Source organism: Diabrotica virgifera, chromosome 8 (assembly GCF_917563875.1).
Source record: "Diabrotica virgifera virgifera chromosome 8, PGI_DIABVI_V3a".
In the NCBI taxonomy this organism is placed as follows: domain Eukaryota; kingdom Metazoa; phylum Arthropoda; class Insecta; order Coleoptera; family Chrysomelidae; genus Diabrotica; species Diabrotica virgifera.
In genome coordinates this window covers 151,022,822-151,043,932 of record NC_065450.1, presented here as the reverse complement: position 1 = coordinate 151,043,932, position 21,111 = coordinate 151,022,822, and the positions used below count along the sequence as shown (strand labels likewise).

Sequence of the window (21,111 nt, the reverse complement as noted above, 5' to 3'; positions counted from 1 at the left end):
AATTAAAAAATTATAAAACATATATTTACTAAAAACACCAATATATTTTGTTCACACTTTATTTCCACCGATACGTAACTTGAAAGATTTAGCAACTAACTTTATATTGTGTGTGTGCACAATAGTGCATACTGTTAGTTTTATAAAAAACTCACAACATTTTTCCCAATCGCACCTAATAACTTCAAAAATAGAATCAAGCTAGAAACATAAAGCATAAACGAACTTATAGGTGTTTAATTCAAAATGACAAAAAACATATAAACGTTTTTTGGACAGAAAAGTAATAGACCACTTAGTGCATTTAGATTTGTCAATTTTAATCAAAAGCTAAGTAATGACTGCTAGGTCTGTATGAATTTTTAAGTCTGTATTACTCATTATTCATCACGAATAGCTGGTAATCTATCCACTGGAAATGTATCAGAAATTTCAACACCTCTTCTTGGTTAATGTGGAAGAGACATAAAATTAATGGAACATTGCTGGAATAAAGCTTATGTTAAGCGATAGTCCATATTCTCCACTTACTGCGGTCACTTTATTAAGTAAGCAGTATCTGTAGGTTTTCATGTGATTCGGCTAAAAGAACTGTATCATCAGCATATCTCAGGTTATTTATGATCATGCCATTAATTCTAATGCCTATGTTTATTTCATCCATTGTCTTACTTAATATGTCTTCCGAGTACCTATATATTAAATAATATTGGTGAAAGTATACACCCTTGTCGAACACCTTTTTTTTTTCATTTCTATTTCTTCTGATGTTATGTCTTCTATTCTCACTACCGCTTTTTGGCCATAGTATAAGTATATAGCGAGCCTATAAGGGTCCGTTTTTCCTTTAGAAGTATGGAAACCTAAAAACTGTTAATTGTAATAAAATGAATTATTCTATACCTATACAATATTGTGACAATCAATTGATATCGACCCTGGACAGATAACGAAGTACAGGCATATTTGTGCTCTTCACAATTTGTTAGTTCTTGAGTGGTGAATCAATATCTATGAAAGATTTTTTAATTTTTGCATACTGGTAAACAAAAGTATGTTACATCTCCTACTGTAAGTAAAACTGTAAACAATTTAAAATGATTGATTTAACATGTAGTGTTACCACTTTAAATTCTTAACCTGTCCAAATCAACCGGAAACAAAAAGCTGACAAGTTTCTTTGCTAGTGACATGTGAGCGACTTTACTAATTTGATTTTTAGGCATTAATATTTATTTTGAATTGACTTTATTTATTTTTAAATAAGAACACTTATATTAATTTAAATACACAGACTTACTTCATATTATTTATTTACCACACTAACTTACAAGAACAATAAACACTTAATAGTATTTAATTTATTAGGAAATACTACACATTATCAAATCTAATTTATATTGTACTTAACAAAATTTATCTAATCAAAAATACCTCCAAATCGTACGCTCTAATACAGTATCTCGTCGTGGCTTTATTAGACTTCTCACTCATTCACAATCGTTGCCTTAAATACTATTTACAGTTTTTCTAGAACAAAAAGAATGATAGCGTCATTTACCTGTTAAAAGAGTCTCCCTTTGATTCTAGAATGAAAATAATATTTACATAAAATAAAGTAACGTTTACATGTATCCAGAAACTGGTGCCAGTCTCACTGGAATGCCAGTGGCATGAAAAATAGACCACCTTTCTATTCAAGACAGCGCTGGCAGACAGCTCTGGACTGGCGCAAAAAAGTGTTTACACTTGAACAAAACCCTATACAAGATGACTCTGCCACATCCTTGGTAGAGGAAGAAATTAGAATAATCACAAGAAACTTCCTTGATGGACAACGGATCATCCAAGTAACGAATCGAGACTGCTAAATACCCCTCCTGGATTTGAAAGGTGACTGAAGAAACCATGGCCAACAGACTTAATAAATTAACTATTTATGTGAACTAATATAAAATATATTATACAGGAGAGTTGCCACATGGCAGCTTCTCCCTCATGTGTTCAACATTCACACCATTTACTTATAGCTTCATGATCAGATGGTAAATTAAATTGTGTATTAAATAAAAAAAAAATGTCAAAATATTTTTTATACCTAAAGGTGGAGCAGAATCTATTTCCTGAATTTCAGTTATACAATTTTGATCGCTTATGGAAGATGTTTGTTGTCCTTTATATACTTTCTTATTTTGTACACCAGGGTTGGCATAGAATTTCCCCATCTTATAAAACCCAGCGGGTGTTTTCGGGTTTTTTCAATTGATAAAACCCACTATTATTGGGTTTTTTGGGGTTTTTTCAAAAATAGCAAATTTTCAGTTGAATGAACGTCATATTTATTTCTGAATAAAAACAAAAACTAGCATAAATACCATGAAGTAAGTAGTAGGTGAATACAAAACGAGAGAAACTGAAACTAAACTAATAAAACACTTATTTTAAATATGGTATATAGACAAATAAAAAAATAAACAAGTTTCTTGTTAAACAAAGCATCAGCAAAGCATATTAGTTATCAGGAATATAAGAATCTGTCACAGTATTTGTCACATTCCCAATTCCCATTCGTTATTCGTTAGACTCGGTTCTTAAATGATAATATATTTTTACCAAGTTTGCAGCTCTATCGGCACCTAATCTGTTGCGAAGCTTAGTCCATATTAATCCATATGAAGAAAAAATCCGCTCAATAGATGCAGATGAAGCTGGACATGAGAACAAAGATAACATATAAATACAAAATTTATATGGTTTTTTATTTGTTTTTTTATTTTTTATTGATATCAGCTTCCACCATTTCTTTGTTGAGAATTTTTTAACAAGTTCTTCTTTGAAAAGTGTTGCGGGGAACATATCTGTATCCTTAATCTTGAATGATAACATCACTGCCAAAAACTCATCAGAAAATAAAAAACTGAAAATTCCCAAAAAAACCCGAAAAAACCCTAAAAACCCAAAAAAACCCGTCGGGTTGGGCTTTTAATAAAAAACCCGGGTTTTTTCCAACCCTGTTGTACACCAATCCTTTTTCTCGGCGATTCCAAATTCAATTCTTGTTCTGCATTACTTCCAATCATTGCAGGAAGTATTTGTATTGTACGATGACCTGATACTAAAGATATAGGAAAAGTCAAACAATGAGGAATGCACATAACTTTCCCCTTGTTGCCATATTCTAAATTTGAAAAAATATATAGAGAATAGTCAGATTTTTTTGATATGCCATTCCTATTACAGCAAGCATTTCATTGGCTAGAATTAGTGACGAGTATAATATATGATGTCATGGTAACTGACGTCTGTCATAATATTGGAGGTTACATTTATAATGTCAAATTATTGTTTTCAATTTATATTTTATTTATTTAGTTTATATTTTAACAACAGTTTATTTTTTAAATAACTTTACTTTCCCTTCCGTATCCTTGATTGGTCGTTTAGGTTCGTAATGGTTTTCTTGTATGGTAGGTTTAGTTAGGCATTAATTTTAAGAAATGTTGCTGGCTAAATGGGCACAGCTTCCAAAGGCCACAAAAGAAGAAGAAAAAATAAACAAACAAAAATCTTACATAACCTTCTGTCTAAGCCTTCTATACTATAGGAAAACATGACTGACACTGGGTGCTTTCGAATGACCACAGCGGCTGGACAGCTGAGCCAGCAGTAGCTGTCAGACGTCACCGCTGGAAGTCAGCCGCTGAGAGATTTACTAAGCTTTCCCTATCACAGCTGGATACAACCACTCAGCCGATTTCTGCTGACAGTCAGCCGCTATGGTCGTCCAAACGCACCCACTTATACGCTCTGAGCTTCGCTGGTGTCGCTCCTAGCGGATTACTAATTCAACTGTCACCAGTAATTTTTAAATTTATTATTTAATTTTATCGCTTAATATTTACAACGCAAAAAAGTAATTAAATTGTAATCGATTTTTTAAAAATTTTGCTAACTGTTTTAACGTTCTCTTAATGAAATATTAATTTCTTACTTCAGATACATTCACAATTATCGTGTAGATGGCGCTTAGATGATTTATATCTAATTATAATTAGATATTACAAAATATTAAAAAAACTTAATTCAGTATTTAAACCGTAAGTATACTTAAGATAAAAATATATACCACAGCTTTGACCAACGTAATATTTTTTCTAATTAATGTTTTTAATTTCAATTTTAAATTATTCACTTTGACATTTATGTCAAATTTCCAGTAAAGGTTTACAGACTTGTCACTACTGGCTCTCGCGATTTTTTAATTATCCCCTCTACCTACGAGCTCAGCGTATATAGGGCTTTTCATTCACAGTCATTTGTTTCGAGCTTCTGTCATGTGTCACATAATATTAATATATCTACGTCATACGTTATTGGTAATACCAATGATACAAATCAAAGACGTATGTCGTAGATATATTAATATTATGTGACACATGACAGAAGCTCGAAACAAATGACAATCGATGAAAAGCCCTATTACAGATACAGTTGGAAAAATGAAAGAATACCCATGAACGATCACATCAATCACTTAATTTATGTTTGTTGTCTTTTTCTATAAATAATAAATGTTTGTTATAGAAAAAGATAGGAAACACAAAATAAGTGATCGATGTGATCGTTCATGGGTATTCTTTATTTTTCCCACTGTAGTTATCTTTGTTTCACACTCTTAAAGACAAAGAGAAACAGTGTCACCTGTAGTTGCTGTGGTAAATACATACCGTCGAAAAAATGAAAGAATACCCATGAACGATCACATCAATCACATATTATTCAGATTATTAATAATCTATCTCTCTCATTTATTATTTATGAAAAAAAAAAACAGCAAATACAAAATATGTGATTGATGTGATCGTTCATGGGTATTCTTTCATTTTTCCGACTGTATATGTTTTTATTTGGCAACAGCGCTTGTTTCCAAAACGGTAGTGAAAAACTAATAAATGAGGAAAAATTTGTTGCATTTGCTTGCCGTCAAGTTTGTACAAGTACCAGTGGGTTATATTTCATTAAATATAATATGAAGTGCATGCCTAATTGTTTAACTTTTAGTTTATCATACTTTAACAATGAATTGGGTGGCTCTCTGATCCAATATAAGTACTGTTATTATTTCCACTAAAAATGGTTACAGGAACAATTTTTGAAATTTTTTGATTTGATTGATATGACACATTTTTAAAATTCTGATCAGTCTGACGTAGAGGACATTTTGTTTGAATAATAGGTTTGTTCTAGCAAACAGTCGAACTAGTCAGCAAACAGTTGGTCAGTGAGAGAACATAATACAGTTACGAGTGCTATCCCCTCTACTCGTGCTGGTCCACTATTCGCTAATGGTTTCAGACCGTTTGAAACTCGTGCTAGAACAAACCGATTGTCTGTAAGAAACAAATCACAATAACTGAATAAAACAGATTTTCCCACCTACTCTATCCAAAGTATACATTTACTGGCCTCATTGTAGGGAGCATAGTCATATTTTTTTCTCCCTAGGGAAACAAAGTACTTTTAATCCCTAGGGAGTAAAAGTAAAAGTGATGTTGACGTCATACTATGTCATAGCATAGATGAAATAACTTATTGACACCCTATACTATTACTCTATTTTCTATTAGGTAAGTATCCATACATTTTAAATTTTATTTATAGATGTTGCAAAATGGTAAAAACAGTAAATTGTTATTTTGATTTAAAAATTTTTCATTAATAATTTGATAGTTATACTGTACCTACTTGTTAGTTTTAGTTCTCTAATAAATTTTGTTAGTTCTATTGTTGATTGAATACACAAATTCCTGTATTCAATTATGATTCATGTATTCAATCAACAGTTATATAAATATTTTAAAAATGAAAAAATGACTTATTTGAGGGAGGTGGAAAAATGTATAACATGGGAGAAGTGCCTTTTCCTCCCTTGAATGATTACTGTAGTAAACTATTAAACTTTATTCTTGGGAGGAAAAGGTGCACTTCGCTCTCTTGTTATACAAATATCTATAGGTGTTAAATTGGTGAATAAACAAAAAACCAATATAAATAATTAAATACTTCCGCTTTCTTCTCTAAATATTGTTGGTACAGCATTGCATTTTAATTTTCTGCTGCCATCTTGTCTAACTTTTTTCCACATGTCAGAAGTAGTGTTCCTAAACATTCAAAAATTGAATACAATATTTTTTAATGATATAAATATTATAAAGAGAATGCATCAAATGCAAATACTCAATTAATTTTACTTGAAGAACTTACTTCACAAACAACAGCATATTTGTTTGGATCTTGTTTTAACCCTATATTTTTAATCCATACTTTCTGTCGTTCAGATTCTTTTGGGAAAGAATTCATTTTCACATTATTTTTCCCCAATCGACTTCGCAACCTTTTACCTTAGAGGAAGGCATTTTTCAACCTGGATAATAGTAATGTAATAGTAATAGTAATTTAATATTTCTCGATCTATCTAGTTAAGTGAGGTTAAATTAGAGTAAACGAAAAATAAACAACTGATCATCTGTTTACCCCTTCCAAATTAATCCGGAAATCTGAGCAAAAGATGGCGGAGCCAATCAGCTTTTAGCGTATACGATGGCAACACTCTTCCAAGACGCACACTGGGTATTCCAAAGTACTTTGACAAGTGCTTAACAAGTTTATTCTATAAAATGCATCGTTTTCCCGTTATGTAAGCTTGAATACTTCGATTTGAGTACTCGTCGAAAAAAATATACATTCAATTACCCATAACTCACTTTTAAATAACATCAGTTTAGTTCTTTAAGTAGGGAGTGTATTAAATTTTTTATTATATTTAATTTTGGTAATAATAGCTTTTTTACAAAAGCTTCTAGTTTTTGAGTAATACGTGAAAAACAGCTTTAAAACATGCATTTTTTAAGAAAAAATAAAATCTTTGATATTTAATAACTCAAAAAGCATTGATTTATGTTAATAACTTTATATAACAAATTTTGCTTAGAAGTTACCCCTATCGATTTCAGGTATTATTTTTAATAAAAAAAATTTCACCCCGAGAAGGGTTGGCTTCCACCCCCAGGGTAAAAGCGCAAGTTGGCATCATGTCACCTTTGTTCCTTGAAGTATCTTCTAACTACTTAACAATTTTCATGAAAATCGATGGAGGTTCAACGAAATCGGAGGTGAAAACCTTCAGTGACTCCACTATAATTAAAAATCGTTTTTTTTTTTGTTCTAATGAGAAATTTTTATTTTTACACTCACGTCATTCTTATTCCAGACCGGCGATATTATGTGGATGCATACAGTAATTAATATTAAATGTATGCAATATATAGATTATGTAGATATTATCGAATTAAAATACATATCTACATATAAGGAAATTAGTTATTTAGTCTTGAATAATAATCGGTAATCGTAGCTTGTTTTTTGTTACATAAAATTCGAGTCAGTTGTTGCTCTAAATTATAAAAATTAGAAATATGTACATTGGTTTGGTCATCCAGAAAACGTCTTATAACGTTACAGGCGATTAGGATGGGCGAATTGTTTCTTAAAAATTTTATAACAGGCAAGTGGATGGCAATATGTAGGTATAGTTTGTAGACAAAGGAAATTATTTTATGACGTGTGAATTTCTCGTCGAACGATTGAATTGGTACTCATAACAGAGTAATAAAATGTTTATTACCTGACAAACCATAGTAATATATCGGCCTTCGAGGCCCTTGGCGAGAAACCATAATACAAGACATACATTTTTAGGAAATTGTAGGTAGAAATTTATTCGCTGAGCTGAAAAATATTAGATTAAGCGGTATTATTTCATTAATACGTATTTCTATAAATGGATAAATATATTAAGGAGTAAACGGAAACGTTTCGGGACCTCGAATTTATATTCCATAAAGCGTAATATTCCTATAACCGGTACTCTAATAAGCGGGTTCGACTGTATATTAATATTAATATTAATAATATTAATTCCCTATAAACGCTTCCTCCGTCCCAAAAAACAATTTAGTAATAATCTCTACTACATCAATGTATAGAACCATCATTTTAAAGGTCATCGTTAATGATGATGATGAAGATGATGCTGATGATAACGATTATAAGTTTGGCATAGAAAGTAGTCCATTTGCCACAGATATTTAAATGATTCATGTTATATTTCAGAACTGAAACTTGATCACACGTCAGCTCGCATGTGTTACGGTTTAACTCAGTACTATTAAGCCCAGTGGCGGATCTACGGGGAGGGAAAAAAGGGGAAATCCCCCATAACAGGATCTAAAATTAAAGAAAACAATAATTGTTGAAACATAAAAATATAAGAATATAAAAAGCAAGAGCTTCGTTCACTAGCATGAAACAAATTTTCCTCAAACCTCAAATGGAAACAGTATATGCCTTCGAAATGTGGGATTACCGACGTATATTGCGTATATCCTGGACCGAGCACGTGACCAGCGAGGAGGTATTATGCGGGTTAGGTAAAGAGAGAGAGAGAGAGTAAAGTACCCAAGTAGTACAATAAAAACATTTTATCAGAAATGAATAACCATTTTCAATTTTGTTGCAATACGAAACTACAGCCGCATCATCATTCCAGTTCAATCAGAGAGTGCAGCCAGCACCTCTACCGGTTTCGAAACTTATTAGTCTCTCATCAGGAGGCACGTATGCTGCTCTCTCTGACTTAACTAGGACAAACCCCGGCGTGCAGTCACGGATTGCAACGAACGAAATGGCAGGGATTCCCTAGCGGCAACTGCTATCAAAAAACTAAGTTTTCAATCTAATAGCACATAAAACAGAGAGCAGCATATGTGCCCCTGATGAGAGACTAATAAGTTTCAAAACCGGTAGAGGTGCTTGCTTCACTCTCTGATTGAACTGGAATGATGATGCGGCTGTAGTTTCGTATTACAACAAAATTGAAAATGGTTATTCATTTTTTATTTACATATTTACTCCGACTGGAGTACGAAGGGAACCATTCTCGTTGGAACTTTACCGCGCTGAGCAGATGAGACGTGAATTGTAAATTGTAAAATTCCCTCATCTTCCTTAGTCTCGGCATCCGTTATGGCTTGCAAATTGTAGAAGCCTCGGAGGTGTTACCAGAGAACGTTCCCATTGTTTTCAGTCTGGTAGGGTGTGGAATAACATCTTTGGATGTTGTTTTATGTGATATTAGATTGAAAACTTAGTTTTTTAAAAACATTTTAGTTTTATTTAAGGTTTATAAAGGTTTTATTGTGGTAAATAAGAAGATAATGGTTTTAAAGTTAACACTGCCAGAACTCTAAACCGTTAAGCATTTGTCACTAGTTTTAAAGTATCTAATAAAAGTATGAAATAAGACTAATTTAATCTTAATAGATAATTTGTCTTATTGTAGTTTTAAAATGGTTTATTTGCAGTTCACTTTAAAACTAATCAGTTTTATAAAGAACTTCCGGACTGTTTGGTTTTATTAGACTCTAGTTTGTGACCTTTTAGTTTTATTGCAATTTTAAAGGTACTCCTAATATGACTAATAAAACCTTTTATTAAAACTACTGGATCTCAAGTCTATTATGTCAGTAAAACATATGCCTTAAAACTATTTTTTAGTTTTTTTTTAAAGTTGGTTCTTTAAAAGCAATTAGTAGGCTATATTAAAACCAAAGGCTCTTAACTGAATCCATTTGGTTATCGTAAAGACTAAACTATTATGTTAGAAACAATAAAACTAAACTCATCCCCTCTTGTTTCATTTCCAAAAGGGTCGGCCATTTGTGTTAGAGCAAAACAGTGGTGTAGTGTATTGTAAAAAGTGGAAGTACAGTTGGTATGGAAGAAATAAGTCGCAAGTACTTAAAATATAAACGAACTGGTCATTTTAACAGAAAAATACAACACACACAGCACTACGACGCCTCGATTTTAGGTTAGATTCACATTAAGACCTAGTGGCATTATTAACAGCAACAATAAAACTAAACGGTTTTAATTCCAAGGCCACCTTGCTTTTATGTAGGATATGCTCTTGGAAAGGTATAAAATAAAACCATTTGATCCTAACAATTCTCTGTCGATAGACTAAATAGTTATATTTGGATTTCAGCCATATTGCTTTCTGGAGATGCTGAAAGCCATGATAGATTACAATAATATAAGGCTTACATAAAAATTATAAATAAGCGACTTAAAGATATCAATTCGATTTATTTTTACATTTAAACATTAAAATTGTAGATAAAATTATTTTTCTTTCAAATTAATATTTTTCGGATTTAGATTTTTTTATTACTTTTATTTTTTAATTGCCAAAAGTCACAAATTTTAGGGCGCGTGGGTTATTTAGACCTATTTTTGTTAACATTATCAGTAAAGTTGGGTGCGCAAGTGTTTTTCTACCTTGAGAGTCCGAAAAAACCAAGTACTTTTTATTCTTTTATGGTTACAAATACGTATCTACCTATCATAACATGTAAAAATTTGTTGGCCTATATGGAGTATATGGGTTTAAAGAATCATTTAATATGGTAAATTGTCTTTAAAAGTGTCCATTTAAGAAACCTTTTTAAGTTTGCTATAAAACTGCCTGTCCTTAAAGTGTCTTTTAACATGGTTTTAAAAGCACCTTCACAGCAGCTTTAAAACCAGTTGCTTAAGAAAACAAAGTTTTAAGAAGGTTTTTATTTTTGGTTTTATTGACCTCTTTCAGAGTGGGCCCTTTTATGCTGAAAGCGGTTTTATTGCAACCTTAAGGTTTACTTAAAAACCAAATGGTTTTCATTTTAGTTTTATTCTACTGTTTTAAAGCATCCTTAAAAGACTTAATAAACCCGTTCGGTGGTACTTGGGTAGGAATAACTATAAAGAAAAAAAGTTGGAATACTTGGGTTACATTATGAGGCACAATAAATATAGAGTACTACAGCTAATGATCCAAGGAAAGATAGACAGCAAAAAGAGTGCGGGGAGGAGGAGTCAATCGTGGCTATTAAACTTGCGGCAATGGTTCGGATTGTCATCTACAGAACTATTATCTGCCATAAACAAAATCAGAATAGCCACGTTAATTTTTCCAACGCTCGGAACGGATAAGGCACATGAAGAAGAACAAAGAGTAAGAAGGTCGCAAAGATTCTGGCCATACCAGAAGGCCGTTTTAACTTGGTTCATCTCTGCGGCGTTGTGCTGAAGTGTTTTTTAGGAAGATCAAGTGACTAGTTGAGATCATATGAAGAATGTCATCAAGAAAAGGGTTCTTTTCTAAGTTGTTCGAGTTTTTACCTTTAACGATTTTGTTTAACGCTTAGAGTTTAACTCTAGCTATTGCCTCAACTAGGGCCGGTCTCCTTGTACAACAATACATGTCGTGTTGTAGTATAGTATTCCTAGGATATAGTAAAAAAACCGTATATTATTTTTTAATAACACAATAAACTTTTTCGTTTTAGTCTGAGATGTTTTTCATTAAAGCACAACAGCTTAACTGGTACAATTGGAATAAAGAAAACAAAAATCTTCTATTGATGTTCTTATTGGTAACACAAAAACCTTTAGAGTTGAATTACCACAATTTTTTGGTTCAAAATCGGAAAATGCTTCTCAAGGTTATATTTTTTCTTTTAATAACACACTATTTTATAATATTCGTCAGTTTACCAATGATATCTTAGTAGTTATCCATATTAACTTTGATCTTAAGAAACATGTTAAATATCGAAATGGAAAACGTATAAGAATAAATATACAATTGTCTCTTAAATAGTACCACAAAGCCGTTTCTTGTCCCTTTCCTAATCTCTTCCATTATTTTATTCCTTTTGTATTCAAACTCGTTCACCGCTACGTTCGGAGAACTATAGCAGCAAATTATGAGACTCACTTTCTTCAATTTTACATATATAGACCATATGGGCTTTAATCTCTCTCGCTCTTTGGATTTCGGATCAACATAGCGACGCAATCTCGGCCATCCACAAACTAGTCACGGTTCCTGACCAAGGGGGATTTGGCTCCGCTGCCACGAGAATGTCAAATATTGCCTCAACGGAGGAAACCACGAAGAGATCGCGCTACATTTACGCCGTAATCACGTAGATCTGGATGACCTTTAATTCAAGATACCAATTTCTGGCCATTCTGAGCAGGCGGCCCCCGTCGATCACGCCGTTTTTGCGGATCTACTCCTGGCCTCATGTACAACCCTTAATTTTCTTCTATGGCTTGAACTCCGCTTCTATAGGTGCCCAAATTTCTGGCATCTATTAGATAGCACCTCACGATGGAGACCCTTACCTTTACCGGGCAGGGCATTATTTCCACCCAAAATCTCCTTCCGAATTATTTCGTTGGGCACTATCGATTCGGCCTTCACCTTGTCAAGCTTTCCAGCGTGTGCAGGCAGAACCTCGCACTCACATTTTCTTCCCACATCAACCACGTCTTTCTCCATGGTTAGTTCATCCATTCTCATCAGAAAGATCTGTTATCGACTCCATTTAATTTAAGTAATTCCCCGCCAATCTTTTAAAAATTTTTTAGTTCATTGGGGATTGCTCTGACCTTATCTTCACCTCCAAACTCTTTCTCTTTCTGGTGCTTACTGGATACTGACTGATCTTTTTAGATCGAGAGAAGAACTCTCCTTCTTCGCAACCAAAATCTTCTTCTTCTTCATGTGCCGTGCTCGATTATCGAACGTTGGCTATCAAATTGGCTATAGTAATTTTGTTAACGGCAGCTCGGAAAAGGGATGCAGAGGATCTGTTATACCATTCTCTCAGGTTTTTAAGCCATGACGTTCTTCTTCGACCTGGCCCTCTTCTTCCGTCTACCTTGCCTTGTATTATTAAATGGAGTATATTATATCTCTCTGGGTGCCGCATAACATGGCCAAAATATTCAAGTTTTCGATTTTTAACTGTTCTGACGACTTCTGTGACTTTTCCCATCCGGTGCAAAACAACTTCGTTACGAACTCTATCCACCCAACTTATTCGTAGGATTCTTCGGTATACCCAAATTTCAAAGGCTTCCAATTTCTTGAGAAGAGTATCTGTTAAAGTCCAACCTTCGACACCGTACAAAAGAGTAGAGAACACATAACATCTCACTAATCTAATTTTAAGATTCAAAGTAATGTTGTTTCCACATAAAAGTTTCTTTATCTTAAAGAATGCAGCTCTGGCCTTCTCTATACGTATTCTAATTTCTTTGCTCATGTCCCAGTTCTCATTTAGATTACAACCAAGGTAGGTGATACTGTTAGTTCTTTCTAATTGTTCACCATAAGCTGTTACTACTTCCGGTTGTATTGGCGTCTTACTGACAACCATCACCTTGGTCTTTGCGGTGTTTAGCTTGAGTCCATATTCATCACACGTTGTGGTAATCCTATTAATCAGATGTTGAAGTTCTTCATAATAGCTCGCAATTAACACCGTGTCATCCGCATATCTCAAATTATTAATATTGACGCCATTCATTTTGATACCACATTGAGCATTATTCACTGCTTTATTGAAAACAAACTCAGAATAGATGTTAAATATTAGTGGGGACAAAATTCAGCCCTGCCTTACTCCTCTTCGTATTTGAAGTTCTTCAGACGTGTCCCAGCCAATCCTGATGTTTGCACGTTGATGCCAGTAAAGATTTTTGATAATGCGTAGGTCTTTATCACCAATACTCACTTTCTGAAGAATAGCAATCATTTCCGTATGTTTTACCCGATCAAAGGCCTTCTCAAAGTCAATTAAACACATATAAACCGGATGTCCGACATCTCTGCATCTCTGTACCATAACCTGAATACTAAACAGTGCTTCTCTGGTCCCAAGGTTATTGCGGAATCCAAACTGTGTATCACCAAGCTGTTCTTCTATTTTTTGGTACATCCTAGAGTGCAAAATTCGTAGAAATATCTTTAAAACATGACTCATCAAGCTAATGGTTCGGTAGTCACTACATCTTTTCGCGTTTGCTTTTTTAGGTATCGTCACAAAAGTCGACAGCAGCCAATCCGTTGGTATATAGCCAGTTTGATAAACTTTATTAAAAAGATGAAGGAGAGATATTTTACCTGAATTTTCAAAGAGCTTTATTATTTCATTCGGTATTTCGTCTGGTCCCGTCGCTTTTCTGGTCTTTGCTAATCTTATTGCTTGTTCAATTTCGTCTATAGTTATGTCAGGTCCTGTAACTACTTCGTTAATTTCAAGCTCGGGCCTTTCATCATTAAACAGTTCCTCAATGTATTCTTTCCATCTGTCTATTTTATCCAAATCAGTGATAATCAGTTTTCCGTCTCTATCAACGATGTTATTTGCATGTTTTTTGTTCTGACCGGTGAGTTCTTTTATTTTTTTATACATATTAAATGAATCATGTTTTCTCTGCAACTCTTCAATTTCTAAACATTTTTTTTCAAAGTATGTTTCTTTTGCTGCTCGTATTTTAGTCCTTATCTCTTTAATAATGCGTTTATACATTTCGATGTTTTGATTCTTAAATTTGCGTCTTTTTTCCATCAAATTCAAAATATCATCGTTCATCCACTGTTGCTTCTTTTGATTTTTCTCTTTGAAGTTTGGAGTTGAGTTGCTTATAATCGTTTTGATTTGGTTCCAATGATCCTCGATGGATTCTTGTTGTTCGATATTCTCAAAATTGCTCTCTAAATTGTTTGAAATCCCCTGACTGTTGTTTCTAATAAAATCGGTATCCAGTTTGTTAGAGGATCGTGGTTGTTTTATCCGTTTAAGTTTTAATTTTATTTCGGCTAACAATAGATTGTGATCAGATGGCACATCGGCGCCAGGATAGGTTTTTACAGACTTTACTGCATTTCTGTAACGCTCACTGATGGTTATGTAGTCAATTTGGTTTCTTACGATATTATTGGGGGTATCTGCTGGAGATTTCCACGTATATAATCTCCTTTTAGGTAATTTGAAAAAGGTATTCATTATACATAGATTATATTCTTTGCAAAAATCTGCGAAATAGTCTCCCCTTCCATTTCTATCGCCCAGTCCATAACAGCCAATAATATTACTTTGTCTGCCTTTTCCTATCTTAGCATTAAGGTCACCCATCAGAATGGTGAGATCTCTAGTCTTGAGTTGGTCGGTAACAGTTTTTACATCGGCGTAGAACTTGTCAAGTTCTTCCAGGTCACTTTCCACTGTCGGTGCATATATATATATATATATATATATATATATATATATATATATACGTTTTTTGATGGAATGTGTCTAAAGATATTCAACCTCTCATCTTTACCGATGAGCCCACGGAGGTTGAAGAGGGCGAAACACATTTCTAAGAACTGGTGTTTGGATCTTTGATTCTATTCGAAAAATTTTTCCCAGCCAGAAATAGTGGATGTGTGAGTTATTCGTAAGGGGATTTTTCCACATTCTCTGTTTCATTTGTTTGATTTCGTACGAGTGGTCGTTAAACCAGTACCTATGGATCTTTTGATCACTGAGTGTGTTTCAAGGATCTACATCTTTTGTTTTTTCATAAATATATATATATATATATATATATATATATATATATATATACAAGCTGTACGCTCCCGAGGAAGCTGAACCTGTTTTCACTTGAAGATCCTTTTTGTGGGGGATCATCTCATTCTGACTTTGGTTTTACAATTGCTGGTGTGACTTCGCTGTTTCCACTACCTTTCTCCATTCTTCTCGCTGTCGGTGCATACACTTGTATTAAATTTATGTTTCTGGGTTTCGCGTTCAACTGAATCATTATGACTCGTTCAGATACCTGGCATACCGCTCTAACACATTTGCTAACCTCGTTTGAGACTATGAATCCTACACCATGACGATGGTAATTACTCTCTTCTCCTGCATAATATACTTCATGATCATCCACATGGCATTGGCCAGATCCGGGCCATCGCATTTCACTGATACCCAGAATTGATATTTGCAGCCTTTTCATCTCATTTATGGCATTGTGTGTTTTTCCTGGTTCATATAAACTCCGCACATTCCATGTGCCTATTCTACAACTTCTCTGTATATCAAATTTGGCCAAGCGGGAGATTCTTCGCACCCCTGCCCCATTTAAGAAGCGCCCGTACTCGGGGACATCGTTTATTTCCTCAGCCATATTGATTAACCTGGGAAAAATAGTGTAGTAGTCATTCCCTTGGCTTTCTACACCGCTGTGTACACGCTGTTTAAGTGACCGTTTATTGACCGTTCTGGCCTAAATGACTTCCGCTCAATACAGATACTGAAAAACCAGCTGCCGATTTCCAGGTTCGATTTTATACAAGCCCTAAAACCAGGGGGCTGCCACCTCCGTCCTCCAGACCGTTGTGAAGACCTTCTTCTCCGCCCTGGATGCCGTTGTGGGCTTCATCCGTGACCCTGGACAGGGGACCCTTAGCAGGTACTAGTTTCCCGGGTCAGGAAACACCTGGAATCTGCAGAAGGCAGGGATTGATTCAATTTCCCTGATAGGACTACCCAAAAGGAGTTCCTACCTGCTACCGTGTAGTACGCCACTGACATATTTCAAATCAACAATCACTCCCGAATTCCTAGCTCAACCTGCAACAAAAAAAAAATCACAGCGTTTTTTCTTAAACATTTTTTTCTATACTACATCTCACGAACCGAGACGAAATAATTTTGCGAGAAATCCTCCACAGGGTGGTTAGTATCCAATCACGGAGACCGTCTAATTCTTGGTAATTCACCACTTTGTCACAAACTTCTTAACACCGTGTCTTCTTCTTTTTCTTTAAGTTCCGTCTCCCGATCGGAGGTTGGATATCATCATCACTATCTTTATTCTATCTACTGCTGTTCTGAAGTGTTGTACAGTGGTACCTCGACATACGAGGGTAATTCGTTCCGTAACCTTGCTCGTATGTCAAATTGCTCGTATTTCAAAGCAATTTTCCCCATTGAAATTAACTGAAATGTCATTAATCCGTTCCAGCCCCAAAAAAATCACTTTAGTTGTTTTTCTTAAGTGTTTTTAAATAAGAAAAATGTTTTTACAAGAAGAAACGTTTATTTATAAATAACAAAAAATACATACATATTCTGTAAAAACATAAGAAAAAGTGAGGTGTTTACGGAAGCGCTTAATTTTCGTCAGTGGTCTTCGCTTTTTTCGTCACACTTTGCTCATTTTCATCTGCAGCTCGTTTAAAAAAAAACTGCCCAAAGAGGTTTGTTTCTTCCTCCCTTTCATAAATCGCTAGTGCCTTCTCACATGATGATGCTTTGTGTTAAGGTTCCTCCTTGAAGCTGCTTCTGTCACCCACACCATCATTAGTTTCTCCATATTTCCATGGAGAGAGGTCCGGAGCTTGGAAATTATTGTAACGACCTTAGCTGGCATTATACCCTTTATCACCTCCTTCAAGTTAGAAGTAGGTAGTCAGAAAGAGGCATGGATTTAAATGAAAAGCTGTTGCTCGTATCTCAAATTTTGCTCTCATCTCAAAGCAAAACATCGTTCGCTCGGCGGCTCGTATCTCAAAACACTCGTATATTAGGGCGCTCGTATATCGAGGTACCACTGTATATAACTGCATTTAAACCAGACTCTTAAATTCTTCAACCATGACATTCTCCTTTTTCCTATACACCTTCCGCCTCTTATCTTTCCCTGTATTATGTCTTAGCATTTCATATCGCTGTCCCCTCATTGGGTCCGAATTCCATCCTACTACATCGATTTACTTGATATTTTCACAATAAGTAGAGAATAGCTCAAGAAACTAAGTCTACCCTATGTCGATGTACGCTTTTATCTTGGGGGTGGTTCCCACCCTTCTCGGGGGTGTAAAATTTTTTGGTTGAAATAACCACGGAAGTGGCTAGAGAACCTAATTCTAAGCAAAAACTGTTCAATAATTTTTTTTTGAAAACTCAATAATTTTTGAGTTATTCGTGGTTGAAAATTGGCCGTTTTCAGTGAAAAATGACACCTTTTCTAGCGGTTTTTTCCGAATACCTTAAAATTTATGCATCTAACGAAAAAAACTATATAAAACATTTTTGTAATTTATATAAAAAACAAATAGATTCGTTCCTTCATATATCTTCTAGTTATAACACAAAAGCGATATGGTAGGTGAGAAGAGTTTGTTTTTTTTTGGTGCATGCTGAAATCGGTGTATTCAACTTCAAACGGTCGATTTTAGTTGTATAATTCTACCACTACATTTTGTAGTGATTGAAAAGACCTTTAGAATGAGCAACATTAAATGTCGATTACATTCAAAGCAAGCGAGATATGCTGCAAAAAAAATTGATGACTAATGGAATTTAAAAAAAAATGTAAAGTACATTTAACCCCTCATCCATCAGAATTTAAATGCATCGTTTTCCTTTTACAATACTTTTTATTATAGTGTTATTTCTATGTTCAAAAAGTTGGGCGGGTTTAAAATGAATAGTTTTTGAAAAAAATATGACCAAATTTTATATATAGAGCGCATTTTTAAATTTTCTTAAAACTCTTCCTTTTTTCCATGTAACTCGAAAATGATAAGAGATACGAAGAAAACGTACCATACAAAAATGTAGGATTTTGTTGAATAAAAATTTTGTTTTGTGTTTCATGATTATACCTCTTGTCATTTTCAAGTTACATGTAGAAAAGGAGATTTTTAAGGAAATCTAAAAATGCGCTCTCTAAATCTTATTTTTTTTTCAAAAACCATTCATTTTAAACCCGTCCATAATACTATAATAAAAGGTATTGTAGAAGTAAAATGGTGCATTAAAATTCTGGTGGATGAGAGGTTAAGTATACTTCTCATTTTTTCTTAAAATACATTAATCATCAAATTTTTTGCAGCATATCTCGCTTAGTTTGAATGCAATATACCTTTAATATTGCTCATTTTAAAATCTTTTTAAGCACTACAAAATGTGTTGGTAACATTATACACCTAAAATCGACCGATTGTCTGTTATTTCAAGTTTAATACAACGATTTGAGCATGCACCCAAAATACAAAATATTTTCACCTACCATATCTCTTTTTTTTTATGAAGGAACTAGTCTCTTTGGTTTTTTATAAGCTACAAAAATGTTTTATATAGTTTTTTATTTAGATGCATAATTTTTACGATATTTGCAAAAAACCGTTCGAAAAGGTGTTCTGTTTCAATGAAAATGGCCAATTTTCAACCACGAAACTCAAAAAATATCGAGTTTTCAAAAAAAACATATAGAACGATTTTTGCTTACAATTAAGTTCTGTAACCACTCCCGTGGTTATTTTAACCAAGAAATTTTCTGCCCGGGTGGGAACCACCCCCAAAATAAAAGCACACATAGGCATAGGGTAGACGTTGAATTAGGAGATAAGTAGAGGCTATTTTTAAAATTTCATTAAAATCCATGCAGTAGGATGGAATTCGGAGGTAATACCCTATTTTTGCTCCCATTGACTGGCGTAATTGTAACTTTCTTATTTTTATTTTGTTTATTATTTCGCATTCTTTGCCCATTTTTAGCAATACTTCCGTGTTCGTTCTCTCCTGTGTCTATGCTATTCTAAACATCCTTCTGTAACACCACATTTCAAATGACTGTAGCTTATTTATGTGTTCTTGCTTCAATGTCCAGCTTTGAAGTCCATATTGCAGTATCGAGAACACGTGGCATCTCAAAGCTCTTATTCTCAGTTCAAATCTAAGATATTTGTTGCAGATATTTTTTTTTTATTTTTACAAACGCATTTCTTGCTATTTCTATCCTGGTCCTTATTTCTGTTGTTTAATAATTTTTCTCTGAAATCCAGTTTCCTAGGTATTTGTATTTATCAACCCTTGTAAATTTTCCAAATGTTTGCTTGTTTGTATGTTTGTTTTCTTAGTTATTATCATGTATTTGGTCTTTTTTATTTTCATTTTTAGTCCATGCTCTTCACAGAAACTGTTTGTTTTGTTTATACTCTGGGCTAATTAGCAAAATTCATGGAAAAGTTATTTACCAGCAATTTTATTGATGAAATCGAATTATAAGATCCTCCATATTAATAATATAGGTATGCAAAGTCCGCAGATAGTGTGCTACTTTTTTTATAAACAAAATGGCGCCGACAAATCGTATTTTTTTCAATTATTGCTCTATAACTCCGAAGATTTTAAATTTACAACAAAAACACTCAAATAAAAATTCACTGCAATTAAATTCTGCATAGAGATATGTTTTTCACGATTTGCTGGGACGAAAATTTTCCTCGGAAAATGCAGGTATTCCTAACAAAAACTCTAATTTTCAAATAAAGTTTTAGGTAAGTAATTATTAATCAATAATTAAATAACTTAGTGACATCAAAGCTTTCTTGGTATAGATTGTAATTCCAGAAGCCGGTGAAAATTAAACGAATATTTTAGCAACAATTCAATTGTTAATTAACAATTTATGATCGCAATAAAAACCAAAATAATCATGATACATTGATCAAACTTATAAAGATTATAAAGATGAGATGCTTATTTAATATTTTATCGACAAAATATAAATTTTTCTTTTTTTTGCATAATCTTTAAATTTTGAAAAAAAATAGTTTATAACACGCTGGTCTAATTAGTAAAGTACAAAGAAAGGTTATTTACCAGCAATTTTATTGCTGGAATCGAATTATAAGATCCTATATATTATTAATATAGGTCTGCAAAGTCCGCAGATAGTGTGCTACTTTTTTTTTATAAACAAAGTGGCGCCGACAAATCGTATTTTTTTCAATTATTGCTCTATAACTCCGAAGATTTTAACTTTACACCAAAAACACTCAAATAAAAATTCACCCCAATTTAATTCTACATAGAGGCATGCTTTTCCCGATTAGCTCCGACGAAAATTTTCCTTGAAAAATGTGGGTTTTCCCAACAAAATCTAGAATTTTCAAATATTTTGTTTGGGCCAGTAATTATTTATTAATAATTATATAGCTTAGTGAAATAAAAGCTTTCTTGGTATACATTATAAATTCAGAAGCCGGTGAAAATGAAACAAATATTTTAGCAACAATTCTATTGTTAATTAACAATTTACAGTCGCAATAACAACCAAAATAATCATGAGACATTGATCAAACTT

General features: G+C 33.5%; 1 long non-coding RNA gene across 2 annotated transcripts; it reads right to left on the bottom strand.

Annotated features, from left to right (window-relative positions):
* Positions 1 to 1,296: 1,296 nt before the first annotated feature.
* On the bottom strand, positions 1,297 to 6,423 carry LOC126889898 (uncharacterized). Of its 2 annotated transcripts, none has more exons than XR_007700214.1 (2): positions 6,265 to 6,423; positions 1,297 to 1,530 (listed from the first exon to the last, which is right to left on the bottom strand). It is a non-coding gene; the product is annotated as an uncharacterized LOC126889898 (long non-coding RNA). The 2 variants fall into 2 exon arrangements; XR_007700213.1 differs by lacking the exon at positions 6,265 to 6,423 and adding an exon at positions 2,099 to 2,440.
* Between the last annotated feature and the right edge of the window lie 14,688 nt (positions 6,424 to 21,111).